We start from the raw sequence: 21,433 nt of genomic DNA, 5'->3' as shown, positions 1-21,433 counted from the left end.
TGTTTTGTTTGTTTGTTGTTTTTTTACCCTCATCTTTTCTGTGATGATAAATCTGTTCTTTTTTGTCAATGTCCTTGATCTTCCCAGAGCCTGGCAGATTCCACCCCAGCCTCTCCACAGACCTCCCTCCCCTTGCCTTCAGTTCCCTCATCCTCTTCCTCCTCAAGCTGCTCTATTACCAGTAACACATTTTAAATGTGTGGTTGGCTTTTTATAGACAATGGTTAGATTTAATATGTATGATTTATGTTTGAAAAGCAAGCAAGTTGTGGAAAGACTTGGGAATCCAGATTTGTTCTCTTTCTTGGATTGAAATCAATTTTGAAGGGTAGCACATAATACCACATGCAGCCTATGGAACTTTATATCACGCTAGACTTGGTTTAGTACACATGGATCAGGATGCTGCTGTCAAAGGTGACATGCTCAAGATTTTGTTCCCCTTGGGATATTCAGGACAGTGTTTAATCTTTTTTTTCAATAATTGAGGCCTCTTGTCTGTAATATCTTATACTTTCTAAAGAATTTTCATGTATTTTATTTTTTTTAAATTGTGGTGAAATACACATAGAATTTATCATAACCATTTTTAATTATACACATCAGTAGTGCTGTGTACATTTGCATTGTTGTGCAACCAATCCTGAGAATGCTTTTCATCTGCAAAACTGAAACTCTGCACCAATTAAACAATAAACCCCCATTCCCCTTTCCTCGTAGCTCCTGGAAACCATCTGTTTACTTTCGGTCTTTATGAATTTGATTACTCTAGGTTCCTCATGTGAGTGGAATTGCATTTATCTTTTTACAGCTAGCCTATTTCACTCAGCATGGTGTCCTCAAGGTTCAACCATGTTGTAGCCCATGTCAGAATTTCCTTTCCTTTTAAGGCTGAATAATATTCCATTTTATGTATATACCACATTTTATTCATCCACTCATGTGTCAGTGGACACTTGGGGAGCTTCCACCTTTCGACCGTTGTGAATAATGCTGCTCTAAACATGGGTATACAAATACCTCTTTGAGATCTTACTTTCATTTTTTTGGATGTGTGTCCAGAAATTGAATTGCCGGATCACATGGTAATTGTATTTTTCATTTTTTGAGGAATTGTCATATTGTTTTCCATAATGGCTGCACCATTTTTGATTCCCATCAACAGTGTACAAGGGTTCCAATTTTTCCACATCCTCACCAACATTTACTTTGTTTTGTTGTTTTTCAAAAAAGGCAGGCTTACAAGATGCCTAAACTGTTTATTTCACCAGCCAGTATTTCTGATTTTCTTCCTGAGGCTGAATTTTAAAACTTTAGAAGTCTACACATACCGCATTTAGACTTTCTATATGCAGAGAAAGGGGCTGAGAGCAGAAGAGGTCAGGCCCCAGGCTGGTTTTGGGTGGGAAAAGTGGCAAAGATTTCTCTGTAACAGTCTGTGTCAGTTTTCTAACAATTGAAATGCCTTTAAGCTCTCCGTCATCCACAAAATTTCCTCTAGGGCATCTATGACAGAAAAACACTCCTCTTTCATATACACAACACCAGCAGGGAGCAGAAGGAAGGGAGTGGGCAGAAAGGAGTGGACATTACACAGGCACAGGCCACATTTTTAATTCATCCAGAAAAAGGATTTCTGATTCAGTTTAATGGCAATGAGTTGTATAAAACTATAACATGTCCTGCCTCTTCCTCAAAACGAGCTGGGCTGAATTTTTGTGATTGGAAGCATTTCCCATAATGGTGAATTAAGCGCTATAAAAAATAAAATCAGTCCCATCTCTATGAGTAGCATAAGAGCTGCTTCCAGGAGCCTAGGGATGCCCACATTCCATACCCCACCCAAACATGGTCAATTCCTCAGACAGCTACATGGGAAGAATAAAACCCTTTTGTCAACTTTTTTGGGGAGTGAGGGAGAGGTGGTGTTCAGGGGGGATGTGGGATAGATTTTTTATAAATCCCTCCCCCACCGCCCCACCTCCCCACCAAAACCTACACACACACACTCAGACGCACCTGCATGCCCATTTTTAAGAAAGCTTTTCTTCCCTGTGACTACAGGATCCCAGCATCCAGCCTCCTTCAGGCTGCGAGACGATGCCAATTAATAGCACAGATCTAATGTTTCAACATACTACAGAAGGCTCCTGTGTTATCTCACAAGCTGAGGGAACAGGGGCAAAGAAGTGGACTCTCATGGGGGACTTGCTGTTTGTCTTAAGTCCAATCTACTCAGCAACGCTTTCAGGTCCAGGGGCTGGGAGAGGTTCTGTGGGCACTTGTGGCAGACGACCTGATGGTCCCAGCCCACTGTGGTAAGCAGAAAGTGATTGAGTGGGGATCAAGCAGCATCTCTCGCAAGGTCACAGTGGCCTCGGCTTCTAAACACCTCAGAAAGGCTGGAGTCCAGCACAGCCAGTGAGCCATCTTCGCTGTAAAAGGCCGGGAAGGGAACACGGTGTGAGGAAAACACCAGCCCAATGACACACTGGTCTTGTACAGCTGAGCCAAGGGCACCTCTCCCTCTCTTGGTGTCCACAAGGGAGACTGTCCCATTCCCATCACAAAGATGAAGACTTCACTTTGCTGAGGATGCCAAGCCAGTGAGGTGGGAAGGCAGCCAGAGGCAATGCAGCCCACCTGTGACGTCGGCTTGGTCAGAGAGTATCCCAGAATAAAATTCTACTGTCCTTACTGCAGGAAAGAAACACAGAGTCCTTGCGGGGAGAGGCAGCAGCACAGGTGACCTGCCCAGCATGAGATCGGTATGAATTCAGTGCCACCTGCAGAGCAAGGTCCCAATCCTTGATGCTGAAGTCTTTGCTTCCGCTGACAGCCGAGAACACTGAGGGTAGACACAGTGTCTCCATGCTCATACTTGCAGAACTTGCTGACGGTAAGTGGCTTGTTCTCATCCACCTCCCACAATTCACCAGCACCTGAATCAGAAGCCGCTATGATACCTCTCTCCTCCCCGCAAGTGAGGTCAGACACTCCAGCCTCCATCTGGGCTCCAGCAGAGCAGAAGCCTTCTTTGGGGGTGGCACAGGGGTCCTTAAAAAGGCAGAGGGGACCGGGCGCGGTGGCTCACGCCTATAATCCCAGCACTTTGGGAGGCCGAGACGGGCGGATCACAAGGTCAGGAGGTCGACACCATCCTGGCTAACACGGTGAAACCCCGTCTCTACTAAAAACACACACAAAAAATTAGCCAGATGGTGGCAGGCGCCTGTAGTCCCAGCTACTCCGGAGGCTGAGGCAGGAGAATGGCGTGAACCCGGGAGGCGGAGCTTGCAGTGAGCAGATATCGCGCCACTGCACTGCAGCATGGGCGACAGAGCGAGACTCCGTCTAAAAAAAAAAGTCAGAGGGAGCCGGCTCAGCAGCGGCCACTGAGACTGGAGGACCCGGAGCAGAAGCCCCCATGGGACCGGTACCGCGCAGCCTCCATCTGCTTCCCAAGCAGGCCGGTGCGTTAGGGGGCGGTAGGGAAGACGGGTTTCCTTCGGCATCTCCAGGGTTCCAACTCCAACCTGGATTCTGCTCCGGTAGCAACTCCCACGTGCTGCACCTCCTGTTTGCTTTTGGTTGTTGTTGTTGTTGTTGTTTTCCCCTTGATAGTAGCCATCCTAATCGGTATGAGATGGTATCTCATGGTTTTAATTTGCATTTCCCTGGTGTTTAGTAGTGCTGAGCATATTTGTATGTGCTTATTGTCCATTTGTATGTCTTCTTTGGAGAAATCTGTATTGAAGTCCTTTGTCCGTTTTTAAATCATGTTGTTTGGTTTTTTTTTTAATTGTTAAGTTGTAGGAGCTCTTATCTATTCTGGATATTAAACCCTTACCAGATATATGATTTGCAAATATTTTTTTCCATTCGTTGCCATTTCATTCCGTTTATTGTGTCTTTTGATGCACAATGATTAATTTTTATGTAGTCCAATTTATCTATTTGTACTTTTGTTGCCTGTGCTTTTGGTGTCAGGTGCAAGAAATCATGGCCAAATCCAGTGTCATGAAGCTTTTCTCCGATGTTGTCTTCTAAGAGTTTTATAGTTTTAGCTCTTCAATTTAAGTTTTTAATCCATTTTGAGTTAATTTTTGTATATGGTGTTACCTACGGGTCCAACTTTATTCTTTTGCATGTGGGTATCTGGTTTTCCCAACACCATTTGTTGAAAAGACTGTCCTTTCCCCATTTACTGGTCTTGGCAGCCTTGTTGAAAATCATTTGACCACATATGGATAATTTATTTCTAGGCTTTCTATTCTGTTCCATTGGTCTATATGTCCCTTTATGCCAGTATCACACTATTTTGATTACTATATCTTTGTAATACATGTTGATACTGGGAAGTGTGAAGCCTCTGAAGTTGTTCTTTTTAAGATTGTTTTGGCTATTCTGGGTCTCTTGAGATTCCACATGAGTCTTAGGATGGATTTTTTTCTGCTTAAGCAAAAACATTGGGATTTTGATAGGGATTGCATTAAATTTGTAGATCACTTTAGGTAGTATTGACATCAAAGTTCCCATTTTTGGTGATACAGGATCACTCTTGATTTCAGAATTTTTATCCATAGTTGACAAAAAGAGATAAGGAAAACAGCCATATGTAATGAGTTTCCAGAGATGTGAATATCAAAATATCGAAGAACATTCACTCTGTGTCCTCAGTTCAGGAGTCAGGCTTCTGGTTTCCTTTCTAGAACTCATTCATCTTTTTTACCCCAGCCTGCCTTCCTTGTAACAGAACTGGATATGAACATTCCTGTAAGAGCGCTTACCAAGTTTTCACTAATTGACAGAAATTCAAAATGTGAAATATTTTAAGTACCCATGCTACTTTTCGTTCCAGAGAAAAATGACATTTAATATGATAAGTGGCAAACAACATGCCCACTCTAAATGTAAACTCTGTCCCTTGCTTTCTACAACAGTAGGCCTTTAACTACCCCCAAGGAACTTCACATTTTCCATTTCACATTTGATTTTTATTTCTTCCTTTCAGGTTTGAAAATCTGAATCTCCTTGACAAAGCTAACTTTTAAATATATCATTATGGGAGAGCCTAATTATTTTTTAGAACCTTCATGGTCATTTATTTTTCTTAAGGGCCATTCATTTACCTGTTTCATTCACTTAGATGGAACACCCATCATGATTTTCAAAGTCATTTTGAAATAATGGAAACCCTGCCCAGTCCTTTAAAGGAAAGAGCTTACTTTAATAGATTTTGAGGGGTATCCTAGCAACCAGTCCACAGTGAAATTTATCAATTTCTTAAAGGGAATCTGCACTAAATCCATGAAAAAGACATTTCAATTTTAGTTTCTTAGGTCCATCTTTTCTACATTGTTCCAGAGATTGGACTTGATTGGATATCTTCACTTTTGAGACTTCATTTAATGACCATTAAAAACATAGTTGATGTGCTTCCACTCAGCGTAGCTCCTTTCATGGCATTGGACTCTACCTGAAAATAGAAAGATGGATACATAGAGAAATATTTCTAAGTTGTATAAGCAGCCCAAAACTTAGTGCAAAAATTGAATATATATTTGTGCTTTTTGTTCTTATTTCTGTACATGCAAAAATACAAGGCAAAATCTTCTTGATCCCAAGAAAAGCCAGGGTTTGGAAAGCATATTCATTCATGCCAATCTTGGCTTTCCTGGGTGCTGTGAATGACAGAAGATTTATTTGGTCGTGCTTTCAGATATTAGTTGTTTCCAAGTTGCGAATTTTTTTTTTTTGATTCTGAACCCAAATCAAAATAAAAATTTTCCCCAGATATGTAGACAAGTCAAGCATGAAATAGCATAACTGGAGTACACATTCTGCAAGTAGGATTTAAAATTGAGAAGGCTATTAAAATTAAATAGCATTAACAATTCAACTCTAGATAACCCGGGAATAATGCCTGCAAAGGAAATTCATATGGGTGAGCGAGACTTATTCTCAGTCTTTTTGCTATCTTGAAAAGCAAAATGAAATTGTTCTGTGCATTGGTCTTTGGGATTTAGAATTCATGCAATGTTTACAATACATTCATTTAGTGTTTGACTAGATAGAAGTGGACATTTGTTTAAGGACATGCAGGTATAAAAAGTATATACTTGTTTTAATTAGTACTATGATAATTTAATTATAGGGAGAGAATTTTCATAATTCAGCCAGCTGACTAATGTTTCCTTGATATGTGCTGGTGAACAAATGAATAAGCATTTAGTAGCTCATATTTACACTGATCGCCTATTTCTGGCACAATACCCATTAACAGAGTTTGAATTTATATAGAATATTTTTCCTTTTAAAATATTAGGTATTTGGCCAGGTGCGGTGGCTCACACCTGTAATCCCAGCACTCTGGGTGGCCGAGGCAGGTGGATCATTTGAGGTCAGGAGTTTGAGACCAGCCTGACTAACATGGTGAAAACCCATCTCTACTAAAAATGCAAAAAAAAAATTACCCGGGCATGGTTGCTCATGCCTGTAGTCCCAGCTACTCAGGAGGCTGAGGCAAGAAAATTGGTTAAACCTGGGAGACAGAGGTTGCAGAGAGCCGAGATTACACCACTGTACTCCAGCCTGGGTGACCTCCGTCTCAAAAAAAAAAAAAAAGAAAGAAAAAATAGGTATTTAATAAAGATTTGTTTATTTCACCATACTAATTATTCTTTACAGTATTTTTATTTAAATGTACTCTGAATTATTTAAAATTTTATTCTTTCAGTTATTCTTTGAGCTCTTTTAATATTACTTTTGCTTTTTTCATCATGTTTGCTTATTTTTTATTTGTTGCATCTATTATTAGCTAGTTAGTTTGAAAGATTATTGTTCTTAAATGATTGATCCTTAGCTCATTGAATCCTGCTTTATTTGTTTTCCTTTATCTTTGGTTTCCTGAAAGGAGTCAGGCTATTATTAGTTTTTGTTGGCAACAAGGAAGTCTGAGACAGGGTGACAGCAGCAGCAAGGGCCCACACCAGGGAGGTGGAAACTGTTGGAACCCATCCACTTCCCTGGTATGGTCCTTCTCCTTTGACTTCTCTCATCCCCAAGGCCGTCAGTGTTGATTCTCCAAATAATCTTAGCCAGCACCATTTAAGCATCCCCCACAGGCTAAGAAGGCTTTACAAGCCAAAATTGTCTTATTTATTCAAACAGCACACTTGGATTCCCATCACCTTAGGCAGTCCTCAATTCACAACTCTCAGAACAGCAATTATTGACTGAATAGCTGTATGCTGACTTTATGCCCTATATTTGCTGTAAGTTGGTTGTTTGGAACTCAGGAAGCATTTTCCAGAAACATTCCCATTCTTGTGTCTGGGTTCCTAGGTCGGTTGGCAAAAGCCCAGGGAATCTGAACCAGTCTGACTCTTCCCCTTTTTTCTTTTATATATATATATAAATCCTAGCATACCGAAGTCTTTTCTGTATATATTTACAACAATCCCAAGGAATTAGCTTTTTATTGAGTAAGTTTTAAGTCACTCTTTCCAGGGTTAAATGAGGTAATGGGAGAAATAGGCAGGGATGGCAAAAATGAGCGCAGAATGTGAGCTGCAGTCTCAGGTGGCTGTTCCTGGAGCACATGTGACAACTGGAGAATAATTCCAGCACAGAGGACTGAGGACAGCGGAGGCAGAGATAAGCACAAACACTCGCTGAATGAAACTGTCGAATATGTGGGGCACTTGGGATGGGAGTACAGACACAGAGACCAATGCATTTTGGTCTGCGTTTTATCTTCAATAATGCTAAACAGATTTATGAGCACCTTACTAAAATGGCCTATGTGGGAGATCCTCAAGAGATTCCAGAGAGCAAGAGATGTCAAATGGAAATTCATGGTATAGAACTTACCATTACTAATGGTTTTACTCTCAATCTTGATGACCTCCAAACAGTTTTTCCTTAAGATCTTAAATTTCTCAATCTGCAGCTCTCTACAGCCACCATGGTGGCAGGCATTCAGCCACTGAACTGGAGAACCGAATACTGAAAGCAGCCAAGACTAGCACAGTGGTGTTGTAGTACCCTTAATTAAAACAGAAGAACATTAAACTACATTAAAAACAAAATAGTGGGGTTTTTTTTGTTGTTCTGTTTTTTGTTTTCTTGAATGCTGGTGATTAAGGAAAGGAAAGTCTAATTAGAGCAGGATAGGGAGATTTGGAATGGGACTTGTGGCTGCTTTCAAGTGCTTTGAAAGTTGGTGGCATTGATTCCTTTTGAACTTTTTTCTTTTCAATGTTTTTATGTGTATGTCTGGATCATTGCCCTCCAGCCCTCCTGCTCTTCCCTCACCACACACACAATCTTTTAGTTTGGCTCACAAATGAAACAAAAATGGAACAATAAATGAAAAATAAGAAAGGTGGATTCCTGAGATAAACTATCAGAAAGGAAGAAAGTGAAAGGGATCAAAGGACATATTGAGGGGGAAGATTTCTCAAAGCAGAACTGAGAGAATAAGGAGAGAGACAGAAAAGGAGATGAGAGCAAGGGAGAGAAGAAAGCTAGGGACAAAGGGAAAGAGTAAGGCAGGGAGAAAAAGGGGGAGAGAGAGGAGCAGAAATAGGAGCGCAGGAGATTCAGTGAGGATCTGATGTTGGCAATTTCAGATGGGGCAGAGAAACTTTTGATCCTTCAGTTCTTTTAGCTAGTGCTGTGGACCTACACGTGTTTGGTTTAGATCAAAGAAACCTGGAATCAGAACAGCTTAAGGACTTCGTTCTTAACTCTGGCTTCACATTAGATCCACCCAGAGAGTTTTAAAAGCCGCCTAGACCTGCCTCCCCTCCCGGAAACAGGGACTGATTGATCTGGGCTGGGACATCAATTTTTTAAAGTTCACTGGGTAGTTCTAATGCCTAGTCACGGTTGAGACCCTAGGCAGGTCTGGAGACACTGGAGCAGTATGAAACTGGCATTGTGTGTTTGTGGGATGCTGTTTGTAAGCTAGTTGTCACCCTGAGGAGCTTGTCTACATCTAAGTACTTTTAAAATACTAGCTCATCTAGCAAAAGTGGACCCACGGGGTGCTCTCCTGTGCTGAACTCTTTCTAAGGAGTATGGGCTCCACAAAAGCCATGGATAACCTGAAAAAATATAGCATCTATGATAATTATCAAATAGGTTCTTCCAACCGTATTATTCTTACATTATAAATTCTTTCCTTCTTTTTTTTTCTGGACACAGAGTCTCGCTCTGTTGGCCAGGCTCCCAGGCTAGAGTGCAGTGGCGTGAACACGGCTCACTGCAGCCTCAAACACCCAGGCTCAAGCGTTTCTCCCACCTCAGCCTCCCATGTAGCTGGGACTACAGGTGTGTGCCAACATGCCCAGATAGTTTTGTTTGTTTGTTTGTTTTTTGTAGAGACAGTCTCATTATGTTACCCAGGCTGGTCTTGGACTTCTAGGCTCAAATGATCCTCCTGCCTTAGCCTCCCAAAGTGTTGAGATTACAGGCATGAGCCACCACGCCTGGCCAAAATATTTCTTTGTAAAATAACTTGTTCCTAGTATCCTTTTTGGTGGCTCTTCTGCTGCTCAGATATACAAAGAAAGAAAGCTCTTTTGCTTCAAACTGTCAATTAACATAGGCAAATTTCTCAAACATGAAAGAATTTTGCAGTTGGTCAATAAAAAAATTACTACAGCTGGATTTTTAAAGCAGGGGCCAAGAAATTTGAAAGAAAAGATCCTTGTTAGCTAGGATATTACCATCATTATTAACAACTACCCTTTAATGAGCACCTACTGTGTGCCAGGCATCGTATTAGGTGAGTTAGAGAGGAAATGTCATTTCATGCTGACTACTCCCTATCCAAGGTTTAAATGTTGTTGGTGGTGATTACAAGAGCTAGTCGAACATTTAAAGGAGTTTTGTTCACATTCTCTGAGAAGTCATTGCAATATAATGGCATCTTTGTCTGGAAGTTAGAAACCTAAGAGACCTATTCATTTCTCCAAGTTGTGGCTCTTTTATTTGTTAAATGATGTGTTCAGACTGCATGATTTTGTAAGTTTATGAAAATCATGGTAAGAATAAGTAGTTGGATAAAACTATGAGCTGTTGGGTGCAATACTGATTTATTTCTGGTGGATAGTGCTTTGCAATTTCCATTTCCATTATAAATGTCATTATTTTTGATTCTCACTCACAGCTCCCTTGTGAGGTAAGCAGGATAGATATCACCTCACCATTTCTGGAAACAAGCCTGGAATGTTATTTTTTCTTAAGAAATGCTACAGAAAGGGCAGTCCGTTTTTGTTTTCTTTCTTGCAGTGTGAAGCAGTGGGAAAAGTAATTGAAAGGTTCTATGATTGCTAAAACAAATATACAAAGAAATGTAAAAGCTTGACTTTTTCACTATGCATTGCAAATATTTTACAAATTTTCATTTTATAAAAGAAGAAAATCATGTGAATTGTTTCTCTCTAAAGTACTCTCCTTGAAAAGGCAGTTCAGTCTCCTAGCAACCAACACTTCTCCAAACGAGAAAAATGTCTGGAGGAAGGGAGAAACTACAATTACACAATGAATAGAGCAGAATTCTCATGAGCCTGGAAGAGATTCATAAAGGGCATCTTAGCCGATTTCCATTCTCCCAGTGTCAGCTTTGGGGATTCTCAGAAGCTCCAAACAGAGTCAACAGCAAGGTCAAATGTAGTGGCTTACCTTATGCCTAGGCCTGGTGCTGGGGCCTCTTCCCTCCCACCCCCTTGGAGCTTTGCTCTTTCTAACCTTAAAAGTAAAATCCTCTGCAGTAGTGCTGTCAAAAATGGCAGCTACTAGCCTCACGGTTTTAGGGGGAAAACCAGTATTTTCTCTTCTATACCACCACAACATTTCTGGTCACTAAAATGTGTAGAGCTTTTTCCTATGACAAGCAATTCTCCAATTCTCTGAGGACACCAACTGGATGTCCTACAATTTAACCCAATTCTGACACCATCTACCAGGAGATAGCATCTGATCCCACAGGTTAAGGACTCAGTCCCCCAAGACAGTCCCCCACTTCAGATGTCAATCACAAGTAGTGAGCCCCAGGTTGCCCATAACTTCCGTCTGACTCAGCTAATAATAACAGCTCCTCTCTGGCAAAGGCAGCTCACGGAACTCAGGAAAACAGTTTACTTACAAGATTACCAGTTTATTACAAAGAATACAATTTAGGTACAGCCAGAGGGAAGAGACGCATTGGGCAAGGTATGGGAGAAGGGATGAGGATCTTCCATGACCTCTCTGGGCCACTCTCTCTCACAGCACCTCCAGGCATTCACCAACCCAGAAGCGCTTCAAACCCCATCCTTTTGGGTTTTTGTGGAAGCTTCATCTTGTGGGGGTAATTAATCAAATCGTTGAGCACTGGGATCGACTCAACCTTCAGGCCCTCTTCCCTTCCAGAGGCAGGGGGATTGGAGATCAAAGTTCTGACTCTCTAATCATGTGGTTGTATTCCCTGCCACCCATCCCCCTATTCTGAGGCTGTCCAGAGCCCCCAGACACCAGTCATCTCATTAGTGTATAGAAAGACATGATTACTTCAGAGATTGCAAGGGTTTTAAGAGCTATGTGCTAAGAAATGGGGAAAGAAGACCAAAATATATATTTCTTATCATATCATACACGGCTATTTAAATTAAAAGATTGAAATTTTAATTACCTGAAATTAAATAAAAAAGCAGCTCCTCACTCACACCAGCCACATTTCAAGTGTTTAATAGCCACATGTGGCTAATGGTTGCTATATTGGACAGGTCAGTTTTAGAACATTTCCTTCATTCCAGAAAGTTTAGTGCTGCTCCAGAGGCTGCTCTGGAGAGTGTCCACAGATCAGATTTGGATAGAGAAATTTCAGGTAGAAAGGGTTTCATTGTATGAGGGGCATTGAAATTGCCTCTCTGAATTTTACTTACATCCTTAGATTTTTCTCACCATATTTACACATTAGCTTTTTTTTTCATATAGTCCTATCCAATTGAAGAAGGAATTTTGGAAACTGGTAAGTTAACATTATGAATGCAACTAAGAGTTGCAGAGGGCAAGAACGGGAGAGGACAAGTACTTTGGGACAATCATGCAATTGATGTTTTCTGTAAATTTAAATCTGAAAGTTTATGGTACTAGTAGGAGCAGCAGGTCAGTAACAATAAAATTCTACCTCAAGATAAGTTGATGTGGGATAGTCTGAAAGCCTTAGACATTGTTATTTTTTATTCCATTTTTAGTTTCCATTAGTTGGCCAGCACATGAGCAAATGCTGGCATTCATGTTTGGGAATGAATATGAATTTCAAAAGATAAAACAGGATTTTCTTCTGGATTTCCTAGTCTCTTTTCTTTCTACTTATACACCACGTTAATAAGCTGCTTTGATGCCCTATGCACATGAAATAACTCAGTGCCTTGGAGGATAAGATGAAGCAGAACTGGACTGCAGTGATCCTGTATTCTAAATCCATCTGGACTGAGACCTTGAGAGGACCTGGGTATTAGACAACAGTGAAACCGCCTTTGCAAAATTATGACAGCAAGAGAAATCTGACATAGTTGATTCCATCTTGCTTATAACTTCAGAGCTTTCCTCAGTCATCTCTGGGCATAGGCCAAGCTAACTTTGGAAAGAATTTAATTTATAGTTTAACCTTAAAGATGATAATAACCCTTCCGAATACTAAACTGCCTTTGTAAAACTAAAGAAAAGCCACAGGGTTAGGATCATGAGAGAGGGGCCTGAATTCTGAGAAGACGTAGGTGTAATTAATAACTGACCATTGTTCTAGAGGTCACAAGGTTTGTAACTTCTCCAGTTCCTCCTATAGATAACAGCACTGTTTGTAGAACCTAAGATTGGCCTTTTGAGATATTTTTCTGAGATGTTTTTTCTGCATTTCTGATGACTGGCTGTCTCCACATGGACCCTCATGACTCAGTCAGTCCTGTGGCCCCCCTCAGAGGTAGACTCAGTGCATGGGACCATTTTCCACACACCTATGATTGCTTCTTCAACCAATCAGCAGCACCTATTCCCCAGCCCTCTGCCCACCAAACTGTCTTTGAAAAACCTTAACTCCAAGACTTCAGGGAGACTGATTTAAGTAATAGCTCTGTTTCCCTCTTGGCTGGCCTCCCATGGATTAAACTCCATCTTTACTGCAATGTCATGATCTCAGTGAATTGATTTTGTCTGTGCGGTGGGCAGAAAGAACCCACTGGATGATTACATAAGGACCCATCAGTGAAATATCCAGCTCAGGCCACTGCCAGCACAGATCCCCCAACTGGATGGAGCCTTAGCTCCCACATGGCTATGGGGCCAAGCAGTCAATATGTGCCTATCAAAAATGGATGATCTTACTCTGTTTTTTTTTTAAATTTTTGAGACAGGGTCTCCCTCTGTTGCCCAGGCTGGACTGCAGTGGTACAATCACAGCTCACAGCAGTCTCAGTGTCCTGGGCTCAAGTGATCCTGCTACCTCAGCCCCCTGAGTAGCTGGACTACAGGCATGTGTCACCACACCCAGCTAATTTTTGTATTTTTTTTTTTTTTTGGTAGAGATAGAGTTTCACTATGTTTCCTAGGAGGCTGGTCTTGAACTCCTGGGCTCAAGCAATCCTCCTGCCTCAGCCACTCAAAGTGATTACAGGCGTGAGCCATCACACCCAGCCTGGATGCTGTCACAAAGTAGTTCTAAGTTGATATTTCTTCTTCCATAAAATGAAAATTATTTCTTAAGAAAATATTTTTACAGATAAGTCTCTGGAAGACTTAATTTTAGAAAATATATGTCAGCTTGAGAGGTGAGAATAGAGCAAAACCAAGAGATACCTGAGAATTTGACTTAATGTATAAAAGTGTGGCTTCCTAGGAAATGGCCAAATGTAAGGCTCTGTGATCTCTTGTACCCACAGGGTGCTGGACAAGACATGATTGAACAGCAATGCTGACAGGGAGGATGTTTACTGACATGCTCAGGGAGTGAGCCACCCACATTCCTGCCCAAGGGGAATCAATTCCAAATGAGAATCCAAGCCAGAATTGATCCACAGCACTAGTGAAGGTTTAAAACATTGCTCTTTCCATGTGGCTGCAAAATACAGACAGCAGATCATGGCAGAGAAAAAACAGATGCACAGAGTTGGTTGAGTGTCTAAAGGTTTCAGGGTCATGATCTTGTTTCCTTAATAACTAGAGCCAGCAGCCAGCAATCCAGAGCACAGGGAAGCAAGCAAAAAACACCTTCCTGGAAATCAATGAATAGATCATAATAAAAGGGGAAGCATTTTAAACATTCATTAGACTCAGATTGGTAACTTCCTTTATTTTTATGCTAATCAAACTGCAAGCCCTATTTTGGCCCAGTGGTAGAAAAACAACCTTGCCAGTTCAACAAAACTCAGTCGCTTCTGGTTTGAAATACAGTCAGGTCAGAATTTAAACTTTTGAAAATATTTCTGGGGCCCTCATCCTTCACACACACACCTAGACATCCAAGCATGTTCTTCCTTGTGTCTGAAATCTAAGAAGCAGCTATTTTTCTCTACTGTTTATGGTATCACACTGTCCACTCTGAAACCGCTCTCCTAGAGCGCTATACAGGAATTGGGGCATGGGTTTCCCATACTTTTGAATACTCAAAACAAACTTGGGGGTTCAATATTGCCTCTTTCTGGGGGTAGATGCTGGGGATGAGGTATGGGATGAGGAGGGGAAGCGAGTCACCATTTTATTGGTGTCTAAATGCCTTTGCTCTCTCCTTTCTTTTCCATCCTCCCTCCAGCCCTCCAGGGACGGCTGCTGTCTGTCCTCCGTGTAGAGGGAAACTGTTCACACACGTGTGCATTCTTACTCTCCCTGTGACTTACTGCATGCCCAAAGCCTCCAGTGCTCCACTCTCTAGCTCTTTGGAGACACAACTCTTTGTCTCTCTTAACAAAGCCAGCCTCCTGCAAATGAATGCCTTGCTTTCTAGTTTGTTATTTATGTTAGAGAGGGATAGAAATTAATTTAGCACTTTAATTGATGTCTTTGTTGTAGGTTTTACCCACCTTCCTCCTGGGAACAATGAATGCCTTTGATTAATTGGGTGCCGATCACAGAGGCTACTAGAAAATACTAGAATCACAGGGAATAAAGAAAACACATTAGTTACAAGGTCAAATATAATGCTATAATGATGATAACAGTGATAACCATCATATGTTGAGCTTTTATTATTTGCCATGCACTGTTGTGAGATCTTCCTTTGTCTCATGTAATCCTCAGACCAATTCTGTGAAGTAGGCACTGCTCCCATCATACTTTTTTTTATTTTCCTGAGATGGGGTCTCACTCTGTCACCTAGGCTGTAGTGCAGTTGTGCGATTATGGCTCACTGCAGTCATGGCCCTCCTGGTTCAGTGATCCTCCCCACCTCAGCCTCCTGAGTAGCTGGGACTACAGGTGGGCACACACATATCTGGCTAATTAAAAAACAATATATATATTTTTTATAGCGACAGGGTCTCACTTGGTTGACCAGGCTGGTCTCAAACTCCTGACCTCATGTGGTCCTCCCGCCTTGGCTGGCATTCCAGGTGTGAGCTACCATGCCTGGCATCCCATCCTACTTTACAGATGAAGAAATCCCCAGTCTTAGGAAGGAGAGCACATGTGACCAGGATTGTCCAGCTGGAAACTAGAGGAGAAGGGATGCGAACCTCTGCAGTCTGACTCTGGGGCCCTTGTTCAGAATCACCCACCATATTCCTTCCTCCCTGAGTGTCACGAACATCCCCCAAACTGCAGAAGAACTAAAACAATTATCAGAGCACTTCCACCATATTGTGTTAACTATATACTGTTTCACACTTTCAAAGGAAGATCACTTCCATCATAAAATTCTACCAGAACATTCAAAAAGAAAAAGCTCTTCAGTTGATCTTGCCCATATGAGGGCAAATGATGTTACATTGCCCTTAAATGAAAAAAAAAAAACAAACAAAAAAAAACAAGCAAACCAGTGACAGAGATAGCCCAAAAAATAAAATTACAATGCTCCAGAGGCCATATTTGACTTGGAGATGTGTTTGCCTGACCAGCACGAATTCTAAAGGTACCTGTGTTATTAGGAGGGGCACGCACTCCTGGTTACTCCCTGCTATCTTAACCTTGGCTCATTCACACATTTATATTACTCACTGGCTCCTGAAGAGAGTTGAATTGCCATTAATTAAATCATCTGTGATTGTAGGTATAAATGCAATGTATTAGATCCTTGTCATTTGCATATCTACTTTTTGAAGTGTGTGACCTGTAGCTCTTTTAAATTTTATTAGTACAAGTTTTAAATCCTGCCCAACATGTCACACAGGGCCACAAATAAGTGAGCCTGAAACCACCAGAACTCACATCTCCAAGTTTTGTTCTGCAAACATAATAGTAGATTTTTCTATGTATTAGGGGTAAAATAATGAACTATCAAGATAGCCATAAATGTGGATATGTATAAATGTCCTGCTGTATGCTAGTAAGTATAAAATAATCACCTATCACAGCCATGCAAGGCTTAATCTAGAAAATATTCAGGAGCAAGGCCACCAGAAATCAACACAATGAAAACACCAAGAGTGGCTCCAAGAAACAAAGTATGTTATAACTTAGAAAGACAGCCCAAAAAATCAGTCTGGGATGTTTTATGTAGCAAGAAACAGCTTCAAATACCTAAGCAGGCCCTGGGGGCATTGGGGAGTGGAAGAATCAGATATCCTTAATTACATCAAAGATTCATGGCGGATACTTCAAGTTCAGCATATTTTATTTAAAAGGCAGAATGTGAGTAATACATTAAAATCTATACACCAAGAATGTACTCTAAGCCATAAAGGATATTTTCATGTGAAATGGGGCCAAATATAATTATCTGAAAATTTTGCCCAACTCCCTTGACAATACTGTTAGATAGTTTATTAAATCTGCATATCAGTTTTGTAAAAAAAAAATTTAAAAATAAGACAAAATGCCTCTCTATCCATATGGTCTTTGCGAACTGTCTGCCTGTGGGAGATTTGTTATGTGTGAGAATGAAAGTGCAAGAAGGATCCAATGTGTGAGAATGGAGTGCCTTTCCTGTAGTTTTAGGGAGAGAACTGTACCCACCATGGGGCCACCTACTAAACAAACCTTGGTGTGTGATGGTGCATGACTGGAATGCTGTACATGACCTATACTATTTCCCAATTTTGTTTAAAAAAAGTTGAATTTTTTGCAGGTAAACCAGAAACATTTGGGTACTCCAGTGAAGTGATATTGAACCATGATCGTGTGTATGTTAGGGCAGGGCAAGCCATCTGACCATGTGTTATCGCACACTGCTAAAAGCAGACAGCTGGAATGATCAAATCCATGTTACAGAGCCCAGACAACATCTCCTATTGTCCACAGGATGGACATAGGAGATTGTCCAATATCTCCATACAAGGAAATTCTTCCAGGGAATAATTTCCCAAAAGCAGGCAGAAAATGAAAGCCCTTCCATCTGAGTGATATTAATTAGCTGCTCTCTCCACCATGCCTGGTCTAATGTTTACACGTGATCAAGAATGTGGGAGATGGCTAATTATTAGCACAAAAAAAAGAAATATGGAAATTAGAGAAGGCAAAGAATGGCAAGTTGGTTAGTCATTTGAATTTTAGAGCTGTTCTAGGGGCTAGGAGTCTTAAGGTGCTATTTAAATTCAAAGACCATTTGGAAGCTTTTTTCAATATTCAAGTTATGTGAGTTTCAATATTTATGCTGAAGTTAATATTATAAAGACTACTCTATCTTGCCTGTGGAAAAAAAAAAAAGGAAAGGGGTTATTTACATGGTTTACCAGTCAAGGCAGTTAAGAGCTTGCCACCTTATCCTGAGTTCGTGCAGAAGCTGTGCTGGGAATTTTATCCGGATGGCAAATGGCTGAACATGGAAAATTAACATTTCAGATGAACATCTTGTGCTCAGAATTGAAAACCCATCAGGACATGTAGGCTCTGGGCCCCAAAGCCCCTCATCTGGATACAGCATCATTGACCACCTGGAGCTAAGCCATCTTTACCTCTCTGCCTTTGCAATCTCCTACTTATATGTTTCCTCCTTCTTGTTTGCTTATTTTGGCTTTCAACTCTACTGGGCAAAAAATATTTGTTTTTTGTCCAGGTCTCAGTAGTCATGAAAATCTCAAGGTTTGACTGCACCACAGTTGGGGGTGTTTAATTAAGGCTAGACACCATCCCAGAATTTCTGTGCCCACCAGACTTGCATTGTGATATTCCAGCAAGTCAAAAGTAGCAGACAACTTAGCTAAGTGGAACTGATATACGTGGAACATGGGCAGAGTGAAAGGAAAAGAAACACATGGATTTCTTCCGGCATTTGCCAATTGGCCAGTCATAATCTTCACTGTGACCAAAGTAGGTCTCTTTATCTTGAAAACTTAACTTTTTTAAATGGCAAAGTTCCTTAAGGAGCCTAAGAAGGATACCTTGCATTTAAGGAGACAATGTTAATTTGTTTCAAAAACTCAAGTGCTCGGAGATGATGACAAGATCAATGCCATGATTTCATTCTGAAAATTATTTTCTGTTTATTGCCCTGAGTGTGAATTACAGTGTGAGGCTGCCCAGCCCTGCACTTGCCCTGAATTCTGTTCTGTGTCACAGAACCTGCTTCATCTTCTTCCTTGCGAAAACAGCTTGCTATAGCCTCGACCTCCTGGGCTCAAGCAATCCTCCTACCTCAGCCTCCTGAGTAACTAGGACCACAGGGATGCTCTACCATGACTAGCTAATTTTTTATTTGTACTTTCAGTAGAGATGGGATCTCCGTATATTGCCAGGCTGGTCTCAAACTCCTAGGCTCAAGTGATCCTCCTGACTGAGCCTCCCAAAGTGCTGGGATTACAGGCGTGAGCCAGCATGTCAGGCCTACTTCACTTTCTTACAACCCAAAAGCTGCAAACATTTTCTAGGATCAGTGATTTTTAAATTCACACCTTTCTAGCCTTGCCTCACCTTGTCCATTTTCCTTCTTTATTATAATAATGATGGGGGAGGAGGACTGCTTAAGAAAGAAATGCAAAGAGAGCAGCTAAGCCAAGAAGTAACTCATGAAGTTTGCTGTTTGGTCAGTCGGCCAATCGTTTCTGTGACGAATCTACTTAGACATAATTTCCAATATGGATTTATTTATAGGGCATGAACTGGTAATTAGTTATTGACTCTGAAAAACAAATTATTTACAAAGCATATATTCTGTGATGTCTCATGATACAAATGAGTTTTGGAATGACCAATGACTTTTCAAAGCAGCTGATTCTCTACCTGTGTACAAAAGTCTCCAGTGGCTACTATGCTGCTTATGAGAAATCCAGTTCTAAGTCATTTGAAAACAATCAGTCTGAGAACAAACCTTAAAAAATAAGCTATTCTATGTGATGAAATAATAGTTAAGAATAGAGTCAAAGAAAGGAAGAAGGCTAGGGGTTGTGGCTCTTGCCTGTAATCCCAGCACTTTGGGAGGCTGAGGTGCATGGATCACTTGAGCCAGCGTGGGCACCCATTTTTACAAAAAATCAAAATATTAGCCAGGTGCGGAGGCTGAGGCCTGAGAATTGTTTGAGCCTGGGAGACTGAGGCTACAGTGAGTCATGATCACACCACTACACTTCAGTCTGGGTGACAGAGTAAGATCCTGTCTCAAGAAAGAGAGAGAGAGACAGAGAGAGAGAAAGGAAGAACTGGATGAACCTGTTTTTGCAAAGCAGTATCAAAAGGGATTTGAATGAATATGTTTTACATTTTCTTTCAGCCTCACCCATCTTTGCAATGCCCTGAGTTGCCCTGAACCTATTTATTGTTGGTATGCCACTAGACATAGGTCACTTCGCCTCTCTACACCTCCATTATTCTTTTACTCAAACCCACCTTAAATAGCTCAAGAGTATAGAATATGTCAATGTTTCAAGATGGACTTGACATTTCAAAATAAAATGACTGCTTTCAAAAACATTAGAAACATTTTTCTCCACTCTTAAAATCATCATCGTATCTGCTGTTCATTTGTTTACTCATTAATTCTCTCAATAAGCAGCTCTTGAGGACTTCTTACACACCCTGTTTTGGGTTTGTATTGTCAAATAGCATCAACTCACTGCTGTCCTAATACAGTTGACAGCTATGGTCTGGAACACATACCTCCTAAAAGTAAAAGGCTTAAAAAAGTTCTCTGGGCTTCAAAGGACCTGAACCTGAAGATGGCTTAAATAAGTGTGTCCTTCAGTATCTTTAAATAATCTGGGGGAGGGAAATCAACAAAACTCTACAAAAGAGAGTCACTAAGAGTAGACCCTAAAGGTAGAGTTTTGTAATTTTGAGTTTCTAGCAGTAATCAAGTGGTTGTTAGTTTTAAGGCCTGGAAAGAGGGACTGGTCAGGGAATCTCTCCAGTTCTCAGCTCCTCTGTTTATAAACACGTTTATTAAGGGAGGACCACTTGGCTTTTCACCTACTCTGTGATCACAAGGTGGCAGTATTTCTGAACTTTGCTGCTGTTATTGCACGTAAAATGGAATTGGGCAGAGTTGCTGCAGGGAAGCCAGAATAAATTTAGAAGAACCTTAGCATGTGAAATAAAACCAACCAGCAAATAAAAATAAACTGATTATTTTCCACATTTTATTACTTTGCATTTTTGGAGGCATAAGTCCATGCCTAGGAGTTGAAGGCATTTGAAAGGCTACAATTTAGTGACATCTTCTCAAACTCTCACATAATGAGAGCTGGCTAAGGCCTGGGGAGGACAGGAGGGTGATGAGCCTGGGAAATGAGCTGAGGTCTGATCACAAAGGACATTGCATGCAGGAATAAGGAGATATGACTCTAGTCCTTAATGGGAGAGCCACTGAAGGGTTTTAAAACAAGAGGGGATGGTAGTGGAAATAATCGGATTGTCTCTTTGGAAAGATAACTATGGAAGTATTTAGTAGTTTGTCAGTGGAGGGAGGGAACATGTTTAGGTATTGGAGGTAGGCTGGCTTGTCAAAAAGCAATTCCAATCATTTAAACAAGACCTGATTATCCAGATTCAAGAAATGGTGGAGAGATGGAGAAAAAATTTAAATAAAAAATATAGTCCACTGGACTCAGTGAAAGAAGGGAAGTTTAGGAGAGAAAGTGGTATATTGGGGCTGGTATTTAACAGTTGTTAAATATACCAGCCCCAATAAATACCAGCCCCAATATACCAATGGGTCCTGTTAAGTATCAGTTGGAAAAGATTCGTCATCCATTGAGAATGAGGAATTCACATTTGAGGGAGAAAGAGGCTATGTGTTCTTAAAGTCATAGATTTGAGTATCGTTGGGGTCTAGGTAGGAAGCTGAAGCTAAGAGAGTGGG

General features: G+C 40.9%; 1 pseudogene; it reads right to left on the bottom strand.

The window, feature by feature from the left end:
* Window positions 1-2,292: 2,292 nt before the first annotated feature.
* LOC100614529 (methylosome protein WDR77-like) lies at window positions 2,293-3,087 on the bottom strand (annotated as a pseudogene).
* Window positions 3,088-21,433: the final 18,346 nt, after the last annotated feature.

The sequence above is a fragment of the Pan troglodytes genome, chromosome 3 (assembly GCF_028858775.2).
Source record: "Pan troglodytes isolate AG18354 chromosome 3, NHGRI_mPanTro3-v2.0_pri, whole genome shotgun sequence".
Taxonomy (NCBI): Eukaryota; Metazoa; Chordata; class Mammalia; order Primates; family Hominidae; genus Pan; species Pan troglodytes.
Note: the sequence above shows the minus strand (reverse complement) of the source record. Positions and strands in the feature narration are given on the sequence as shown.